Source organism: Gallus gallus, chromosome 3, assembly GCF_016699485.2.
Source record: "Gallus gallus isolate bGalGal1 chromosome 3, bGalGal1.mat.broiler.GRCg7b, whole genome shotgun sequence".
Taxonomy (NCBI): Eukaryota; Metazoa; Chordata; class Aves; order Galliformes; family Phasianidae; genus Gallus; species Gallus gallus.
In genome coordinates, this window is record NC_052534.1 from 79,850,973 (window position 1) to 79,870,655 (window position 19,683).

At 37.5% G+C, this 19,683-nt stretch overlaps 2 long non-coding RNA genes across 3 annotated transcripts in view; both read right to left on the bottom strand.

The window, feature by feature from the left end:
* Positions 1 to 19,683, bottom strand: part of LOC107053120 — a 47,291-nt gene that overhangs the window by 7,510 nt on the left and 20,098 nt on the right. The window lies entirely within an intron of this gene.
* Positions 1,711 to 18,196, bottom strand: LOC124417828. Its single transcript, XR_006938768.1, has 3 exons — positions 8,753 to 18,196; positions 6,892 to 6,962; positions 1,711 to 6,056 (listed from the first exon to the last, which is right to left on the bottom strand). It is a non-coding gene; the product is annotated as an uncharacterized LOC124417828 (long non-coding RNA).

The window sequence follows — 19,683 nt, forward strand, 5'->3', positions numbered from 1 at the left end:
GGAGGAAACATTCTTCTCTCCATTAAGTTTGCTTTTAATATCTCTACATAAATCTGTTGGATAATCACATATGGCACTATACTGCAAGGTGGCAGGTGCTCTGAGATGCTCTGTTCTTTGAATATTGAGTGGGAGTAGAGAAGTGGTTTGTTCTGTGTTGCATTACAATAAGAAACTGAGTGAGAGCTGTTTATTTTCATGTTTTCAATTACACTTATAACTTTTTTGGAAAGTAAAAAAAATAATCAGGCAGAGGAGGCTAATTAAACTCAAATTCCTGCGATTAATTGACCCACCTGAGAGAAAGGAGTCAGTGTCTCCTCCATAAAAATTCAGAGTACTGAAAAAGAGAGGCCATGGCTTTGCTTGCTTTTTTTCAGAAATCTTCTTTGAGGAGGTTTTTACAAAAGATGCAAGAAGTTTAAAAAAAAATTCACAACACTTAGTCCAGTTGAAAAGAGAATTAGATCCAGAAAGAGACAAAGGAAGAAATGACGACACACCACTGGCTAGGAAATATCTCCTATTCTGTACTTTCCTGGTCTTTGATATCCAAGCAAGAACTACACTTTGAGTAAGATGAAAAATGTCTCCTTGATGTGCTGGTATCCCTGGCAAGAATAGCCCTCAGCCATGAACGATTTTGGAGCCTGACTCACTGCAACTTCCTGATGCTGGAGCAGGGAGAACGTGCCAGCAGGCTGGAAAGCTTCATGGGGGAATAACACTTTCTTGTTCAGTCACCAAAAGGGAAATTATTGCTAACAAGCTAACAGTTGTTGTTCTATTTAAATTACCCCAGTAAAATCATCTTTTCTGACACCTATTCCCTCTACTATGTCTAAACACCACATGAGCAGGCAACGTGCCATCCAATAACTTAAGCAAGACAGCTGTAAGCGCAGGCAGCTTGCAGATGATTCATTTTTATGATACTATTGCAATGAGTGGTACTTCTAGAGATGCAATGATTTCTATTGACTTTGTTCAGTGGGCATTAATACAAGCCTGAAAATAAGTATCTTTACTAAAAGCTTGTTCAGTAAGCTATGACACTGGCTGGTGAAAAACTGATGTATTTGCTGGGAATTTAATGCACAGTGTTCTCCAGCTTAGGCACAGACCATCAATGAGGGATGTCATATATGCTCTGTGTATCCGGGAAGGGTGAACTGGCAACTCCCACACACTTCAAAAAAATAGGAGCATGTGACAGGTAGAATGTGACAGCTGGCCTTAATTAGGACAGAGTTGTAGTCCACTCCATCTATTTGGGCAGGAAACACTGCTGGCCATAGTCTCTTTCCCACTTTAGGAGTGCAGGGACAGAGATAGTAACCATCCTTTATACAGCTGCAGAGAGGATGCATGGGATCAAACAGATAACTCTCCTTCTGCATTCATGCGAGCCTAATTATAATCTGCCTAATAATGTCTGCATCTCATTTTTTGGTTACTCTCAAGCCTTTGACTCAAAGATAGCTAAAGAATGTTTTTCTGGTTTGAGAAATTCTCAAAACTCTGTTTACTAGCTTCATTTAACTTTCACTATGAAAACAAAGAGAAGATGCCCACTGAAAATGAAAAAAAATTACCCGAAACTTTTGTTTCCTGGAAGTAAGCAATACAGCAGGTCACCTTCATCTTTTAAAATGTATGTCATTTACAGACAGTTTCAAATGCTTAAGACAAAGACAATTCTCTCCATCATGTGGTTACTATATATATTTACTTAACTGTTACAGACATGAACAGCAATATAACAGGCTTTGTCTCTAAGATCATTTTGGAAAAGAAAACAGCAAAAATAAAGCATGAGATAAAATGAAATTCCTACCAATAAACAACAGTAGGAATCCCAAACAACTAGCAAGAATGTAAGCAAAGAACTAATACTTTAAAACATCAACAATTCTGAATACATCGTTCCTTTAGTGTACAAATGAATATAAGGTCTAGAATACAGAATAATAGGGAATAACTGCACAGTAAAGATCTTGTTAAAATATTCCTAAATTATGGTAAATTGTAAAGTATTTTATCATATCTTTTTTAATCTTGATTTTGCTCAAACCCAGAATCAACAGAAAACCAGTTCTTTAACATAGATCACTGATTTACAAAAGAGTTCTAAATCAATCACACTTAAATTCTGGTATTATTTTAAATAGCATGGGAAGGAGTGTTTGCCTTTTGAGCTTTGATAATAGGGTGGCATGAGCCTCACATTTTGAGTTTTAACAGAAATTTGAACACAAGAGCACAGCTGGGGTGTAATTTTTTCCACCATATGGAGGCATTCGAAGTTCTTGAGCCAGTTGGAGGTACAGTGAGTGTGAAAAACTACCAAGATTCTGCTATTAGAAATTCAGGTGTACTCAGAAGGGAATTCCCTGTTTTTTCTCTTTGTTCCCTGACATTAAAATTGAGATTTGAGAATATAAATATCCTTATGAGAAAAATAAAATGAGAATAACCAAATCTGGCAAACTACTAGTTCTTTGGATGTCATGACAACTTAAACATACCTTCTAAAAGCAGAGATCCTGTAAATGTTTATGTTTGAGAAATATAGGTTTTGTTAGCACTCCTGCAGATGTCAGATGCCATAAAGCAAAACTCATTGGCAGAACCTGGTATGAGACTGCTTCAGTAATTCCCACTGACCAGTGGGAATGTCAGGAGCTGACAGTCCTTATCCCAGTACAGAAAATCTTTGAATATTGCTGAATCAGAAATGTGTCATCTCATCAGAATCACAAAACATCTATTATTGATGTTTAATTTTACTGAAGCATTGAAAGGTCACAGGAATTTATACAATCTCTGTTCTGGTTGAATTGAATGTCTTGTTCAAAAATGTGTTATTGATGTTGACAGGAAGTATGAAGTACACCTTTTTTAAAGTAATCAGCAGCAGAGAGTACAAGAGGCAGAAGGGCAGTAAAAGCAACTTCTCTTGATAAGACAGAAGAAGACTGTGAGTGAATACAGGTAACTACTGGAGAGCAGAGGAGCTGACTCATAGTAAAGCTTTGTGCCAGGATAGGCCTGATGAGCACGTAGATTTGGAAACTACATTTAAAGATGGTACTACAATTGCACTGAAACAGTAGAGTTTAGGCATGAAACATGCTGCTTCACTGAGATAACACAGCCCTAGGGAAATAGCCCTTTTGAGAAAAAGGCAATTATTCCAAATATGTATTACTTAAGTGATGTGGATTTTATGTGGACGGTATCATTGAATGGTATTATAAATTAAGAACTATCCAAAGCAGCTGCAGACTAGCAGCCAGCCAGTGGCAAATACAGTGGAACACAGACCCACCAGGAGCTAGTGCACCATAGGCATAAGCCCCTTAGTGCACTAACCCCTGTGTGACTTCTCTGTAGAAAAAGAGGTCCGGGAGGTGCTAAGATAGGTTTTGCAGTTCTGGAAGTAGACTATGCTAATGGAGCAACAACTCAGCACAATTCCTGTGACTACAGTGACATAGCTAAATAAACATGGTACAATCCTCAGGTCCAGTCTAGGGGCCAGTATGTGCCAAGCACCACTACAAACGTTGCATAGACAAGACGGATTTGAGGTTATGGCCTTGTAATTGCACACAGATCTCTAGCTCCTCCTGTTCATTCCTCATGCTGTGTGCATTGGTATACAAGTGCTTCAGAGAAGAAAAGGGAGCAGAGGATGCAGGTATCCATAGAGGGTTGCAAGCGAATCCCCCATAGTTATACACACCCATGAGGTGACTGGCCTTCTGCCTTTTGTCAGTGGCAGTAATCTGATCGATACTTCTCCCACCTTCCCTTAAAATAAAATTAAGCAGAAGAACTAATTCTCTTTTCCTTGTGTCACAAAACCGCGGTCCCCAATTTGTAACGTTCTACAGCTACACCAAAACAACCCAGGAAAGGACTGGAAGCATGAAGAGGTCATATTTTAACTTGTTCCATTCTCAAATGACCTGAAGGATATCAGCATGCAGTATTTGTTGGCAAGAAAGCAATAAAGTTACCACAGTCTGCCTGGCAGACCATGCTGCTGTAGCACCTCTAGATTCCACCATGGTAACGTGAAAGCATAAAACAAAGGGTGGCCACTGTTCCATGTACCTTATCACTGTGAAATGAGGCTGGAGCACCTGGGGTCTCAGACATTGCACTGCTGCTTTAAAGTGCCATGATATGACATAGTTTGCATGGTAACTCAGTTTTCAGATGTCCAAGTTGAAATGCTTTTAAAATTAATTAATAGTTCTGCGAGCAGCAAATATTAAAATCATCCTAAAAATACAGCAAAATCTCAATCTTCACACAGTGTTTTTAGTACATGTGAAATTAAACTGATGTAATGTACAGTATGTATAACATTAAACCATAGTATGAGTCTTACTGATGTTGGGTCTACAAGAGGCTTGATTTCTAAAAAATCTGTACAAAGTCCATAGATACTAAGTAACAACAGTAGGAATATTATTGCTGCTGTTGTTTTGGAACTAGTCTGCTTTTGTTTGCATACTTCAGTGTTAGTGATATTAAACTGCGCTGAAATTACTTGAAGAGTTTTTTGATGCACAGATCATGTTTAAGCTTAGGCACTGAATGGCAGATGTTATTTCACTGATGTATGTGCTTTCTTGCAGTGATAGTTTGGACTAATTATACTAGCTATTTTAAACTACAGTCAAGATTATATAGTTTTAGTTTCTACTACTTCCCCTCTTCAGGGAAAAAGGGGAGAAGCACTACAAGGAGTAGTGACACTTACATTTTATTTCCAAGACAAATTGTGTATCTTTGAAACACAAGAAAGCAAGAAGAGATTTTCTCAAGACTCTTTGTTCTCCTTCCATAATCTTTTTTTAAATCAACTTACAAAGGTAGAGAGCCCCCTGTAGCATAAGAATAGCTAAGAACAAGGTGAGTGCTGCTGTACAGTCGGTGGGTGGAGAGCCATAATCAGGGCTCACACGTTACATCACCCACAGCAACATTCACCTCTATGGGCATGTATAAATGAAATAACTCCCATCTGAAAAAGGCAAAGCAGTAGTGATTAAAGCCTTCTTTGCTTCATGTGCCTCCCTCTGAGAAAATGTGTTTCTTCACATTGTTTTTTTTTTTTTTTTTTAACAGTTTCTGAGCTTGAAAAAGAGGAAGCTAGAGGTGGAGATAAGCTGAGGCTGAGAGAATCAATCTGAATAATGCTTTGGTGTTGCAAGATCAAAAAAAAGGTGCAAACAGTATTTAACATTTCTGAGTTATAATGGCAATGGTTTTGAGTTATTAGTGTTCATCAGCTTAGCCCATGCCCGTGTACTCCTGGCATGTCCCAGGTGAAAAATGGACCTCCTAAAACTGTTTAGCTAAGGCATGTAGTAGTATATTTTACCATGAGGTAAAATGAGGCAACTTATAGTCAATAACACTCAACGATTACAGAAACTTAACTATCAACCTAGTGTTGTCAAAACCTGACTGCACATAACTGTATGCCCATATGCAGATACTCTGGAAATATTCCAAAATCTTGACTTGCTCAGCACTGAGACTGGTCATGGTGTAAATTTAGATTCTGAAACTAGTTGAGTCTCATGAATTCCCAAGATTTTTCCTGTCAGAAGCTGCCTTTCTCACCTGATCTGAAATGTTACAAGTGACTTAATTCAGGCAGTGTAAAGTCAGTAAGGCTCAACTACTTTGCTAGCAGATGTAACAGTCAGAAAAACCAACACAATGGAAAGGTGATACAAGAGGTGCGATGACAGAGGGACCAAGGCTACAGAAAGGCGTTATAAAGAAAGGAGAAAGGACTGCTCACCCATCTCCAAAGATCCAGGTTCCCAGGAGAAAACGCAAAGGAGGAACCTCCAGAAAGAGATCCTTCCTTAGTGGCAGTCAGCTGTTAAATGAGGTCTAAGAGAAGAGCAGCCAAGCTCCACTCCTTTGCCTTTGCCTTCACCTGTGCTCTCAGGGCTGACCAGGTCCTTTCCCCAGGTGCTCAATCAGTGGTTCAGGTCGTGACTCAACAGTTACCATACAGGAGACTAGAGAAGTTAATGAAAGTTAAGAGACTAGTTTTTAAGCTCCAAACACTTAAACTAGTTTTTCACCTGTGTCTTCTACCTAGGCTGCTGTAGGGACCCCAGTAATACATTAGTGTGAGAAAGTATTTCTCTCTTAGCACTGATAGGGACATGCCATTATACATATGTACAATCTCTATTTGTTTATTGTTTATATAAGAAACATTTCAGGGAGTTGTTAAATGTTGACCACAAAAGGCATGCTTTGTTTTAGACTATCCTATGTAAGAAATATGCATGCTAAAGTCATAATATCTATATGCTTTTAATCTTGAAGTCATTGCATCAAAAGTAGAAAGCAGAAAGTACATCTTAAGATCACAAATGTTTATCAAATAATGCAAAGCGAGTTTTTGCATTAGTAATGCTACCGTTTAAGTATTCTGAACTGAAAATAGCCTGGTAGATGTAAAAAAGACCTTTATATACTCTGTACAAATTATTACAGCTGCAAATAGATGGTGTAGCAAATAGAGAAGAATTATTCCTTTAATCGTATATTCCTGATCTCCTGAGATTTAAGAAACATAATTTTTCTGCACAGTTTGTAAGATAAGTATATAAATACTAATGTATTATTCTCATTTAATTATTCTGCTATTCTTGTATTACTGTTATTTATCAAAACACATTTTTCTCTTGAAGGCTACTAGTTTAGTACAGGTAGGGAATTTAATGTGTGTGGGGTTTTTTTTTGCTCTGGAAATGGTATTTTAACAAGAGAAAAACCAACATAAACCTGCACATATCTGCAGAAATGAAAAAGAGAAAAGGGGGAGAATATTAAGATACTTACAAAACTAAATTTTGCATTCTCTCTCTGTTAACTAGCATTTGAATGGGTGGGAAGAGATTCCAAAGATGTTCCTGATGAAATTCAAAAAGAAAAGATAAATTGTGTGAAGAGCTGGAAGAAGAAAAGAATGGCATACAGATACCATCCAAGTGATTCAGACAAGTCACTAAAGGCAATTTTGAACCATATATTATTTTGTGCCCAAATAAATTCAGCATTAATTTTTCACACATTATCAAGTATAGATGTTAACACTATCAGACAGACATTATCATATTTGGGCCTCACAATTGAATAGTCAGGGAGCTAACTGACATATTTTATGTCTACAATTACACAGAACAAAACTGTGCCTACATTTTGGGTAGGGATGAAAAGAAAGTTTAGAAATCTAGTTCCACTTGCCGGGTTTCCTTTTGAAATTGGTGAAATGTGACCTAAGTGCCAATGTCAGATTTTGGCCCCAAATTAAACTAAGAGTTTGGTGAGCTTTACTGGGTAGTGTGTGTTTAGGAACTGATTACCTGTGAAGATAAAATATAAAATGTAAAATATCGCTCTTTGATGAAAAATATACCTAATCACATTTTGACCCCAAGTTAAACTAAGAGTTTGGTGAGCTTTACCAGGTAATGTGTCTTAGAGAACTGAGTTCCTGTGAAGATACAATGTACAGTCTTTGAGAGAAGTGTGTAAGTGTGATGCATGTATCACCTAGAACCTTGCATAGATATTTTTAAATACGGTTTTGTAGAGTATCTAGAATACGTATGAATAACCAAAAGCAGTTTGTATTCTCTGCAACACTCAAGTATGTAGTAGGAGATAGAAGGTGAGAACATAAACTCTTAATATAAAAATATTAATATATAAAATATATAAAATCTTAATACTCATTCTCAAATATTTCTGCTACCTTGTATCACTGAATGTCTAAAATGACCTCACCTAAAGTCAAATCCCTGAACTTGCTAAAGTCAAATCCCTGCTCATGTATCTACCGATTTTAAGACATGCTGTGAGCACCATAGTGTACCAAGGTGTCCCTAGTAAAAACTTATTCTCCAAAAGAGTGGCCAGTGGTGGAACAGGCTGCCCAGGGAGGTGGCAGAGTCACCGTCCCTGGAGGTGTTCAAGAAATGCTCAGATGTTGTACTGAGGGACATGGTTTAGTGGGGAAATATTTCTTGTAGGTGGGTGGTTGGACTGGATAATCTTGGAGGTTTTTTTCAACCTTGGCAATTCTATAATTTTATGATTCTATGAGGTACACATCCAAATAAATATTTAAGTAACGAATGTGATCATTTCCACCCTCCCAAATTTCTCCCTCCTCCCCAACCAAAAATGCAGGTTCTAGTACTTGAAATTTTGTTATATTTATTCTCTTCTTCTTTGTACTGAAATTCATAATGGATATATTTCTTTTGACTGCATTTTCAATGATAATCATCCAAATATTCATACAGAAATATGAAGGTTTTATCTTGTAATTATTTTAGGACTCACTAAAAGTTCCCATCTGTTAAAAGCACTAATATTATGAATAACACAGGAATATGCTGCACACATCCTTTTTCAAATACAATCAAACCCATTGCCTTCTTCATAAGTGTTTTCTATTGAAGGCAGTTGACTGAGTACAACCTCACAACACTCTACACTCATTCTAAAAAATGGAATTCTGCTATATTGAAAGTGAAACAAATCTATTTTTTTCTCTCCACATTTTTTCTAGCTCCATATGCAAATATATTTATTCATTTCTGTTTTATAGGAGAATATGTTCTACATTGGAAGAACTCCTGTTCTCCCAATATAAAATGTGTTTTATGCAAAACATTGTTACAGATGCACTTACCATCTAGTTTTCTGTTTTGCTGTTCTAGTTCACAGTGAGCCATGACCCAAACTCTCCAAGAAGAATGGCAATTTTTTTGCTGGGGAAGTAAGTCACAATCCAGCATGAACAAGGTCTATTAAGTGAGCAGTCTAGTTTGTTTTCCAGTTCTTTAGTTTTAAGAAACCTTGGGGACTGCCAGTGCCCTTGGGAGAAATAAACAGGAAAGTTTTCTATTTGTTTGTTTTTTAAAGAGGGAATCTGTGGCTTTTGAAGTCTGAATCAGACACAAAAAAATTTGCTGCTCTGGAAATTTGTTTTATTTATTATATTTCTCTCTCTCAGTCAACACGATCTACTTATCTCCTCAATGTTCGAAGAAGCTGAATGAATTGCTGATTAGTACACCATGACTTTTATTCTTCATTTTGTTTCTGTGTCTGGTTTTGGCTTTGTTCACACCACCCCTTGCAATCCACACCCCCTCAAAAAATGTTCTGACTGAATCCATAAGGCAGCAATCTCATTTTCAGGCAAGTTTCAACGTGTCCGTATGGTTCTTGGAGAACTTAAATTTTTTTGCCAGGTTTAAGTCTGGATGGGACCCTGGGAGTAGGTGTATGGGACTACTCAGCCAATCCTCCCTGCAGAAAGCTGAGTTAGTCAGAGGTGCAGAGGAAGCTCATGTGATGGGGAGAGCTGAGGGAGCAAGCTTGTGCACTGAGATTGGGTTTACTATTAAGAAACCATCAAAGAAAGCTAGGAGATTATTTTTATACACATTGTTCAATGTCTGAAAAAAAGCTTAGTTAGAGTGCCTTGTCTTGGTTTTGGCCGGGACAAAGTTGATTTTTGTCACAGTGTCTGGTATGACACTGGCTGCGTTTTGGCTTTAGGAGAAAAACAATGTTGATAACACACTCATGTTTTATCTGTTGCTGAGCAGCAGCTTTGCAAAGCCAGGGCTATTTCAACTTCTTGCTGAGAAGTGCTGCACAGAGCTGAGGATGTTTCAGTTTTTCAGCATCTTGTACTGTTGTGCCAGCAAAGGGGCTGAAGGAGCACAAGAAGCTTGGAGTGGACAGAATCAGTACAGCTCACCTAAAATGGCCAAAGGGATATCTTGTACTGTATGATATGATGTGAAAAAAACTAAAAATATGGGGAGTTGGCTGGAGGGCAGCCACTGCTCAGGGACTGGTTGGGCACTGGTCAACAGGTGGTGAGCAATTGCATTGTTTTGTAAATATATATCATATATATATCATTACTATTATTATTTTCTGGAGAAAAGTAAGACAAATCTTAAATTAAGGACTAAATCATGGTAACAAAGAATAGCTCTTCTACCCTGAATTGTGGGGACTCCCTTTGAAGGGATGCTACTCTGATCTTGAATTCCTTAAGGAGACATTAAATATGTGCCATTTCTATTTAGAGAATCCCTTTCAGACTATTGTCTAAAGTATTTTCTCTTGGCTCCTCTCATGCCAATTGAGAGAGTAAGCAATGTATGGCTTGCTTCGATGACATAAGTTTTATAATTCACATGCATTGTGGAAGAACTTACTGTGTTGATTGCCATTTTAAACTGAGTTCATGTTAAACCCAGTTATCATTCCTACTGAGCAGAATACAATTAAAATATTAGCTTTCCTTTTTAAGTGATCCAAAGAAGAGCTATAACTAAACAAAAAAAAACTTGCTAGCAGTTTGCTATCCTTCTCATCTTCGTAATAATTTCTTGAAAAATCTGTGATGGCCAAGAAATACTAAGTGTGTCAGCTTATAGAAAGCAAGAAGTAATTACTTCTTACACAAGTCTTTTCATAACTGAAGCTATTTAATTTATATATTCACTTACAGCTCAACGGTGTCATAGATTCTTTTTACACACTGAATACTTCACTCAATTGGTTAGACATTCATTCATTTGCAGATTTTATCACTTTTATATTAATGATACAATTAAGATCTCTGGGAATTTATAAGTCATCAAAATACCTGTGGTAAGAACCAAACTTTGCAAATATCTTCTAAAATAAAAAGTATTTTGAAGGGTGATACTTTATCACTTTTCTATATCCCCAAGCAAAGATGAAACAAAGCTTTACTATGTCATATCCAATTAATAAAGAAAACAGTCTTCTGGGTCCAGATAGTTCTTAGCACTGCTTCCATTTCTGATGTGCAGAGTGCCCTTTTCCCTAGGTGTTTAAGTCCTGTCCTATTGATATCCAGCTCTGCAAGAGGAGCTTGCACTGGCAGTCTTCAATCTTTCCCAGTCCTAACACAGACAAAATATTCATGTGGCTCAGATCAGTCATCTTTCCAAGGCCCTGAAGACAAATGTAAAAAGGTACAACAAAAACATATCCATAGATTCTCTTCTGACAGCCCAGTGCAGCTTTAAAGAAAATTCCATTAGTTCTTAACCACAGGAAGTAATTTAGCAGTTATTTTACAGATACTTCCATAATTTCAAATATAAAATTATGTAAAATTATTTTTCTAGAGAGGTATTCACATTTTCACTGCAATAAGTGTCAAAAAGGAATAGAAGCATGTACACAAGTTTATCACAGAAAGTAGCATATTTTATTCAATGCACCTGACACTTTGGCCAAGCACAAGCTCTGTGGAAAGACCTCTCTTCTGACATTGTCTAAAGCCAAGAGCACTTTTGATCACTAAGACATTTTGAACTAAATTCAGCAGTTAGATTTGTATTAATGTAAAGATAAATGAAAATAAAGAGCTGTCAGATTATAAAGAAAAAACTTATGGACTTGAAATGTTTACCGTTCGTGTAATATTTAAAAAAATGAATAGAAATATTTTTGTGGGGTTTTTGAGAGGAAAGAAAAGGGAGGATGACTCTGTAAGGAAATGATAACTACAGATTAAGAAAAAAGTTTCAGAAATCAATGAAAATAGAATGGCATGATCTTTCACAGCACTTTTGAGCCTACAGCATGCAAAACCAATGTATTTGAAAAAAAAAAAGTAAACAGATAAATTCATTTATCTTCCCTGAGCAGAACTGGCATGTCCTCATGCAAAACATCTTTACAGAGTTTGGCTTCATATGCAGCTCAAATAATAAAATTCCTGTTGCCTAAGACAGTAGTGACAAAACTGTAGCTTTCAAAGAGTTCAAGAGGGCCTCACGTGAACAGCACAAGGCCTGAAACAGGATGTGAGCACAGTATAATCAAGACACTTGACTGTGGGTAATGATGAGCCAGTAAGTAAGTACTTGAGGATTCCATTTCATCCTTTCCCATTTCAAGGAATCCATGAAACTCTGAAGAGCTAGCATCTTCTGCCTGTCATTTACTTACAGCACTTCCTATCCACTCAGGTCTCAGTAATATAAGTCATGATACTAACAGGTCTTGACCATATGAAGATTTTAATGTGTACTTTATGGACTGGGAAGTTGAGAAAAACATAGCCTTAAATTTCTCTACCTTGCTCATTCAGTCGATAAATATATTTTGCGCTGCTGTAAAGAGCCTCACTCTGTCCTCTTAATATTTTCCTTGCAGGCACTAGTGAATGCTATTAGGCCCCCCACCCCCCTCAGAGCCCTTTCTTCCTCACTCTTACTAAGTTTAGCTCCCTGAGCCTTTCCTCACAGAGCAAGAGATCCAGCCCTCACTATCTTTTTGATCTCCAATAAACTTATTCCTATTTATTGATGTTTTACATGTACTAGGAAATCTGAAACAAGTCTGCTATAGTCTAGACACGATGAATGTGAGTAGAGGGCTATAATCCCTCTCCTCCATCAGCACATTGTGCTCCTGTTAATACAGTCTGGGATGCTGATAGCCCTTGATACTGCCAGGGCCTCTGCTGGATCACACTCAGCTTACTACACACCAAGGTCCCCTAGTGCCCTACTCACAGAGCTGCTTCCTAGTCAGGCATTCCCAACCTGTACTGATACAAGTTCTTCCTTCCCAGGGGCAAGACTTTGCATTTGCTGACTTTTTAAAAAATTGTCTCTTTCCTCCAAATTCTCTGTGCCTCTGTGAATGGTCACCCCGCTGTCAAGCACACTGAGTTTTCCCTGAAATCGTCTGCAATATAGATGAAGGTGTCCGCCATCAGCTCCTCCATGGCACTGATAAAGAAGACAAGCAGGTTATGTCCCAGGATAGCCCCTCATTGTGGTCCATCTGTCTCAACCTCCAGGTAGAATATGGGCTATTAACTACAACTCTGTGAGCCTACCCTTCCAGCCACTCAATCCATCTATTTGTCCATCCATTTCTTTGGATACAAGATTAATCCAGCAACAGTTTAAAAGTCTTGCCAAAGTTGATGTAAATGGAACCCAGTGTCCTCCCATCATCTCTCTGTACAGTTATTTTATCACACATAGATGGTAATGAGATTGTGTAGGCAGGATTTACTCTTGGCAAATTCATAATGTCCATTTCTAGACAATTTTCTTTTCTTCATGCACCCAAAAAATATGCTCAAAGACAACTCATTCCTTGGTTTTCCTAGGAACAAAAGTCAGACTGACCAACCTGAAGTTCCCTAGGTTGAACTGTTGGCCTTTTTCAAAGGAAGATGCAACATTTATCTTGGTCCAGTCATTGAGGACTTCCCCTGGTCTCCACAATCCCACTCAATATATGTGAAGTGGATAAATTATCTCTATAAAGCATTTTGGTAATCAGTGTCAAGTGCCCAAATGCATAGTACAAAAAATCAATAGAATTGGTTCAGTAAATAAGCAAAGTGCTAAAATACAATCCATAGTGCTAGGAGAATTTTCATCACTCACTGAAACATTGGGAAGAAAGCCATCTAGACTAAACCCAGGTATGTCCATCAGAGAATCTAACTTCAAAGTTGATGAGGACTACTCCAAATAAATTTAAATAGATCAGTTAGTTGGACAATAGAAACTCTATCGGGGCAGCTTAAAATTAAGTTGCGTTAGTTTTTCCTGCTGCAGTGCTCAATGAAAGTTCAAAGTACTCCTGCTGTCTAGTTTCCTTGAAATTGGTCTCTCTCAGTGGACTGCATTCTTGATGACATGCTATTACCTGCCTTATTGATTGCATCTCACTAGTCCAAGCAAGCCCAGAAAAAGAAAAGTCACGTTGAGCAGTTCAGAAACATGTGGTAAAGTGCACTTCAATTTGACAGGTTAACCTACATCTTTCAATGTGAGAACTAGAAAATCATTTTCCATAAAAAAAAATAAAAAAATAAAAACTAAGCAACCAGATATAATTAGTGAAACATATCACATAAATAAAATATCAAAAATTCAGATTTTCAATGAAAAAATAAAATCAATAGAGACATTTTGTCAAAGTACGGTAGTACTTCTATTTACATTTTAAATGGAACATTTAATATTGGAGTTGGAATGCTAGAAATATATTTTGGAAAAAGCATCAAGGCCTCTTACCAACTAAATTCATATAATTTAATTTTCCTGTCTTTTTTATGTACTTTGCCACAATTTCATTTGCAAGTTTAGTGCCACTTTGAGCATAAAACATACTGTTCATTTTAATGGGCTCCTCTCAGAATATAATGTTTCCAATGAAATAGCAAAGACCTACAGATAAGGCTTGAGTCAGTAATGTAGTCACTTCTGAATAGAAAATACACAAGCTCAATCACAAGACATTCAACAAGACCAAGTGCCAGCTGCTGCACTTGGGTCACAACAATCCCATGCAGTGCTACAGGCTTGGAGAAGTGTGGCTGGAAAATTGTCTGGCAGAGGAAGACCTTGGGGTTCTGGTTGACAGCCAGCTGAATATGAGTCAGTAGTTTGCCCACATGATCAAGAAAGCCAGTGGCATACTTACATCAGAAATACTGTGGCAAACAGGATTAGGGAAGGGATTGTCCTTCCGCACTTGGCACTGATGAGATTACACCTTGAGTACTGTGCTGTTTTGGGTCCCTCTCTACAAGAAAGATACGGAGTTACTCAAGTGTGTGCAGAGAAGAGCAGCAAAGCTGGTGAAGGGACTAGAAAACAAGACAAATGAGGAGCTTATAAATGAACTGGGGCTATTCAATCTGCAGAAAAGGAGGCAGAGGAAGGATCTCAATACCCTCTGCAGCTACATGAAGGGAAGCTGCAGAGAAAAAGTGTCAGTTTCTTTTCTCAGGTGACAAGAGATAGGAAGGAAGGAAATCGTCCCATGCTGCTCAAGGGGAAATTTAAATGGGATTAGGAAGAATTTATTCATGGAGAGGATGGTCAAGCACTGGAGCAGACTGCTCAAGGAGGCGGTAGAGTTCCCATCCCTGCGGGAGTTTATTTAAGAGGTATCTGAAAGTGGCTTTTAGCGGACATGTAACATTAGGAAGCTGATTGGACTTGATGATCTTAAGGGTTGTCTCCAACCTAAGTGAATCTAAGATTCTATTATTTAGAATCATAGAATCACCAAGACCTCCAAGATCATCCAGTCTACCTGTCCACCTACCGCCAGTATTTTCGACTTGTCACTCAGTACAACACCTAAACATTTCTTGAGCACCTCCAGGGATGGTGACTCCACTACCTCCCCAGGCAGCCCATTCTGGTGCCCAACCACTCTTAGAGTAATTTTTTTCTAACATCCAATCTGAATCTCCCCTTGTACAACTTGAGGACATTTCCTCTAAACCTATTGCTAGTTACGTGCTAGTTACATAGAAGAAGAGGCTGACCCCTAAATATCTTTTTGTCTTAAATGATTCACACAGTCTTGAAAGTATCAAATCCTGAGCAACACATCAAGTGGGGGTATGGTTTTGAAGTCACCAGATGAATTCAAACATAAGTCCAATTTTATACTGAAATTTATGAAAAGTGGGTTTTTCGTTTGTTTGGTTGCTGTTATCTATTTGTTGATGTTGTTTCTGTTGTTTGTTATTAGTTTGTTTATTTTCCTTCCAGTTTCTAGCAATTACTGTTCTTAACAGCTGTGGTTTTAGAACTTGCAGCTGCTTAATAAGATTAAATTCCTGGCAATCACTTTGATAGCATGATTAAGAACCATGTAACCAACTGCATGGCATTTCAAGGTCTTCACCTTTGAAACAAACAAGATTGTAGGTTAAAATATTTGTAAAAAGTACAGAAGCTTATTAATGACAGTAATGGCAGAAATAGAAAGAAGGTTCAATTTTCTAAAGTTAGAAGTGGAATAACTGTGCTTTTTTATGATTTTAGACTCCCTGCTACAAAATAAACAATAACAACAGCAACAAAAAAGAACAAAAAAAAGGAGAAATTACCTAGAGACATATGAGTGGGCCAGTACATGATCTCAGCTCATAGCCCTTGTGATATAATCACTAAAATGTCTACTTTATGAATTTAGACTGCTTATGGAAGATGATAATCCAAGGCCATATATTTAACTAGGGTAAAGCTTTGTAAATGATATTTTCAGATAAATATCTCTGTGCAAATAATTGTGAAAGCTCAAATCCTACAGTCAGAACATTTCTAAAAATAAAAGTCTGTTAGTGTCCAAAACTAATAATATGGACATGCATTTCTATGGTTTTTACTAGTTTTAATGGTTGTCAGTTTTGAACTGGAGCCATTTTCTTTTGTACAGCCTACATGAGCAAGAGTTTAAAACCTTTCCACTAAATATTCCAAGATTTCACAGAAGCAAAAGTGAGGTGACTGTAATGCATTAAGATATTTTATCTCACTAAAATTAAAAAGAGTGAGAGAGGAAAAAATACCGAGCCAAAAACAAGAACAAAAATAACAAGGAGCAAATAAGTACAAAGAATTATATATATACCCTGAAAACACTTTTTTTTAAGAAAAGAAAAATGACACCCATAAAATTATGAAGGTTGAAGCTAATGTCAGGTGAGGAGATCCAAATCTTCTAAGAGGCTCCAGGAAGAGAGATTAAAGGAAACTACAGTGGTGTGCAGAGAGTTGTCCCCTCCTAGCTTCCTGTGCTCCTTCAGCCCCTCGCTGGCAGGACAGTATGAGAAGTTGAAACATCCTTTACTCTGCGTAGCACTGCTCACAGTGATATGTATTGCCAACTAACGCTGCCAAAGACCAACTACTACCTCTGTATTACCTATCAGATCTGACTTTAAGACATAGCTTCCTGGTGTTGTAAACTCAAAGATAATGCAGGATATGACTTTTAAGGATTGACTGTTGTGAATAACTTATGGTAATGATTGTTAACAATTGAGAATTGGTCAATGGCAACCTACACTGTTAGTGACTGTCAAGTTAGAAAAGTTTTGTTGCGAAGAGCTGCCATTGCCTGATTTGCAGGTCTTCTACACACTTGTGGTGCTCCCAGAGTTTCCAGATAGGTATCTCAAATAGTGAAACAACATTGTATCTTCCAGCAACATTGACAATACTGTGCTCTCCTATTTCTTTCGTACAAACAAGCATTCAACAGTCTCTATTCTTGCTAAATATTAAAAGGGACCCCATGATTCAACATCTTGCTTGACAAGTGACAGTTTATTTCTACTCTTCAGTTCTTACTTTCTGCCTCAAAGCAGTACTGTTCCTTTCAACCACTATTGAGAATTCAGGTCCTAAGAATTGGTATGATTATGGTCACAAAATATCAAGCTACAGAATTACTCCACAGAGTCATTCTGCCATGGCATATGAGGAAGAAAGCAAACACATCGAAACCCCTACTTGACATGTTATTATTTTAATGACACAGATATGAGTCTGCAATCCAGGCTGGGAGTCCTGCTCAGAGACCAACACCTAACAGGTCTGTTAAGCTGTAATGAGCTGCGAAATGCTGTGCTGCACAAGGACTCTGTAACCCTCTAAGGTCACACATACCTTCCCCTTCCAAAATGTCAGTCCACACAGGAACCATTTGAATATTCCCAGCCCTCCATACTGGATTTCTTTGTGAAATTATGTAAATAAAAGTTGATGAAATTGAAAATTCCATGGAGCTAAACATGTCTCAAGGCATATTTCCTGCCTTCTGGTACTGATCCCAAGAAGCACAAATGCTCTGTATATATCTTACAAAAGTGTATGCTAGAATTAGGCTATAGTAATAGTAGCAGGGAGAGGTGTGCTGATGATAAGGTTAATTTGTTTTGAACACTGTGTTTCATTAAGATGTAAATATGTCAAGTGCAAGATGAAATAGAAGTAATCATCCCTGAAGAAAATGAACTTTTCTCTCAGTATCACAGCCCGCAGAAAGCATCCATGTAGCCAGATATTCTTCATATAGAATTAAATGCCAAGCACAACTCAGTCATAGATAAGAGGAAGCCTACAGGAAGCTGAAGAATTAGCTATGTTATATTAAAACACAAAGAAATTAACAAAATGTATGATTGTTTCATTAAAATTAGTTTTAATAAACATACACAAGGAATGGAGGAATGAGGCTTCTGACCTCTACTCCTCTCTTAAAACTCTACAGTGCAATGAGTTAGTACTAGCTACTGAGTTGCTTAATGATCTTTTTGTTTTAGGTGATGAGTGCTCCATACTCTGAAACTTGACAGGAGCACCTAGGGGCTCTGGAATTTTTAGCATCTTATGAAACAATCACTCATTTGGAAGGAGACTAGTTAACAAGCCACCTTCAAGATTCTGATGAGGTAAAGTTTTGTAGGGAAAATATCTGAACTTACTGTTCTATTTAGAAAATAATGGGCAAACTTTTGTTTATAAATGCCCAGAAACAAAATTTCAAAGCTAAATATGAGCTGAGAAAAAAAGCTAAATATGAGCTGCCTTGGATTTAACTAGTTTTAGTTCATCATCAAAGGGGAAAAAGTAACTGTAAAATGCAAAAGTTGGGATTTGGGGAGGAGAATAATAGCAGGGAAAGGTGAGAAAGGGATTATCTCCTATGGATATAAGAGTGAGGCAGGTTATTTATCACCAGCAGTAAATGGAGGGACTGTTGAGAGAGAAAAGTAAGATTATAATGCATTTTAAGACTAACACTCCTCTCCAGTATGGGATTTTTAGTATCCTGCCCAGTTAAAACTCTTCTATGCTTACTTTTCTGGAGGTGTTTTCTAGGTTTCCCCTGAGGATCAGGAATTGGATTGATTGCTTCATTAAGAAAAAAACATGGTATCTCCATGTTTGTATAATTTATCAGCTCTTTGCATGAGCTAACTTTAGTGGATAACAACCATGTACATTTCCTCACACTTTTTAGAAGAGAGTTCAATAGCTTGCTGGAGTGCATTAAATTATAGTGCGTGTACGTGACACCCATCTGCAGTACTTTGGTAGGTCTGTTACAGACAGTACTGCAGCTGAGGATAATGCCACTCTGTCACTTGCAGAGTTTCACAAGGTGCTGTTTTTTCCTCCTGAAACATCCTCTTGATGTGGGGAATAAAACAACATACATGGGTAATTTAAAAATTATTGAGACATAATAAAAATAAATCGAGGAGTGAAACCCAATTCTGCTTCTGTGTTAGTATTTCAGTCTGTATGGAGAAATAATTTGCACGGGGAGGAAACAATCTTGATTTTTGCATACATAAAGACAGGCTTTGCATTAGCTGCTGTTACTCAAGAATGGACTCTAGGGACTAAAGTAGTTTGATGAAAAGGAGAACTCAGTTCTTATCAGCAATAAGCAGTGCAAATAGGATGTAGGAGATGGGAATAAAAGAAAGGGGAAAAGAATGTACCACCTTAAAATTATATAAAGTGAAAAACATCTTGAATACCCTGTGCAGTGCTTGCCTATACTTTTCAAAATATGTTCAGTTTAAAATAATACGAAGAAAATCAGCAACTAAAATGTAAAGGGATTTGTGTATGAGTAAAAATGGAACGCACGGTGACTTCAGCATGGAGAGACAACTGAAGGGGGGTAAAATAAAATCACAAGTGACATGGAGACAGAAAGCAAGGAACAGTTGGTTACTGTCTTCTCCACAACCAGAACTAATGAGTT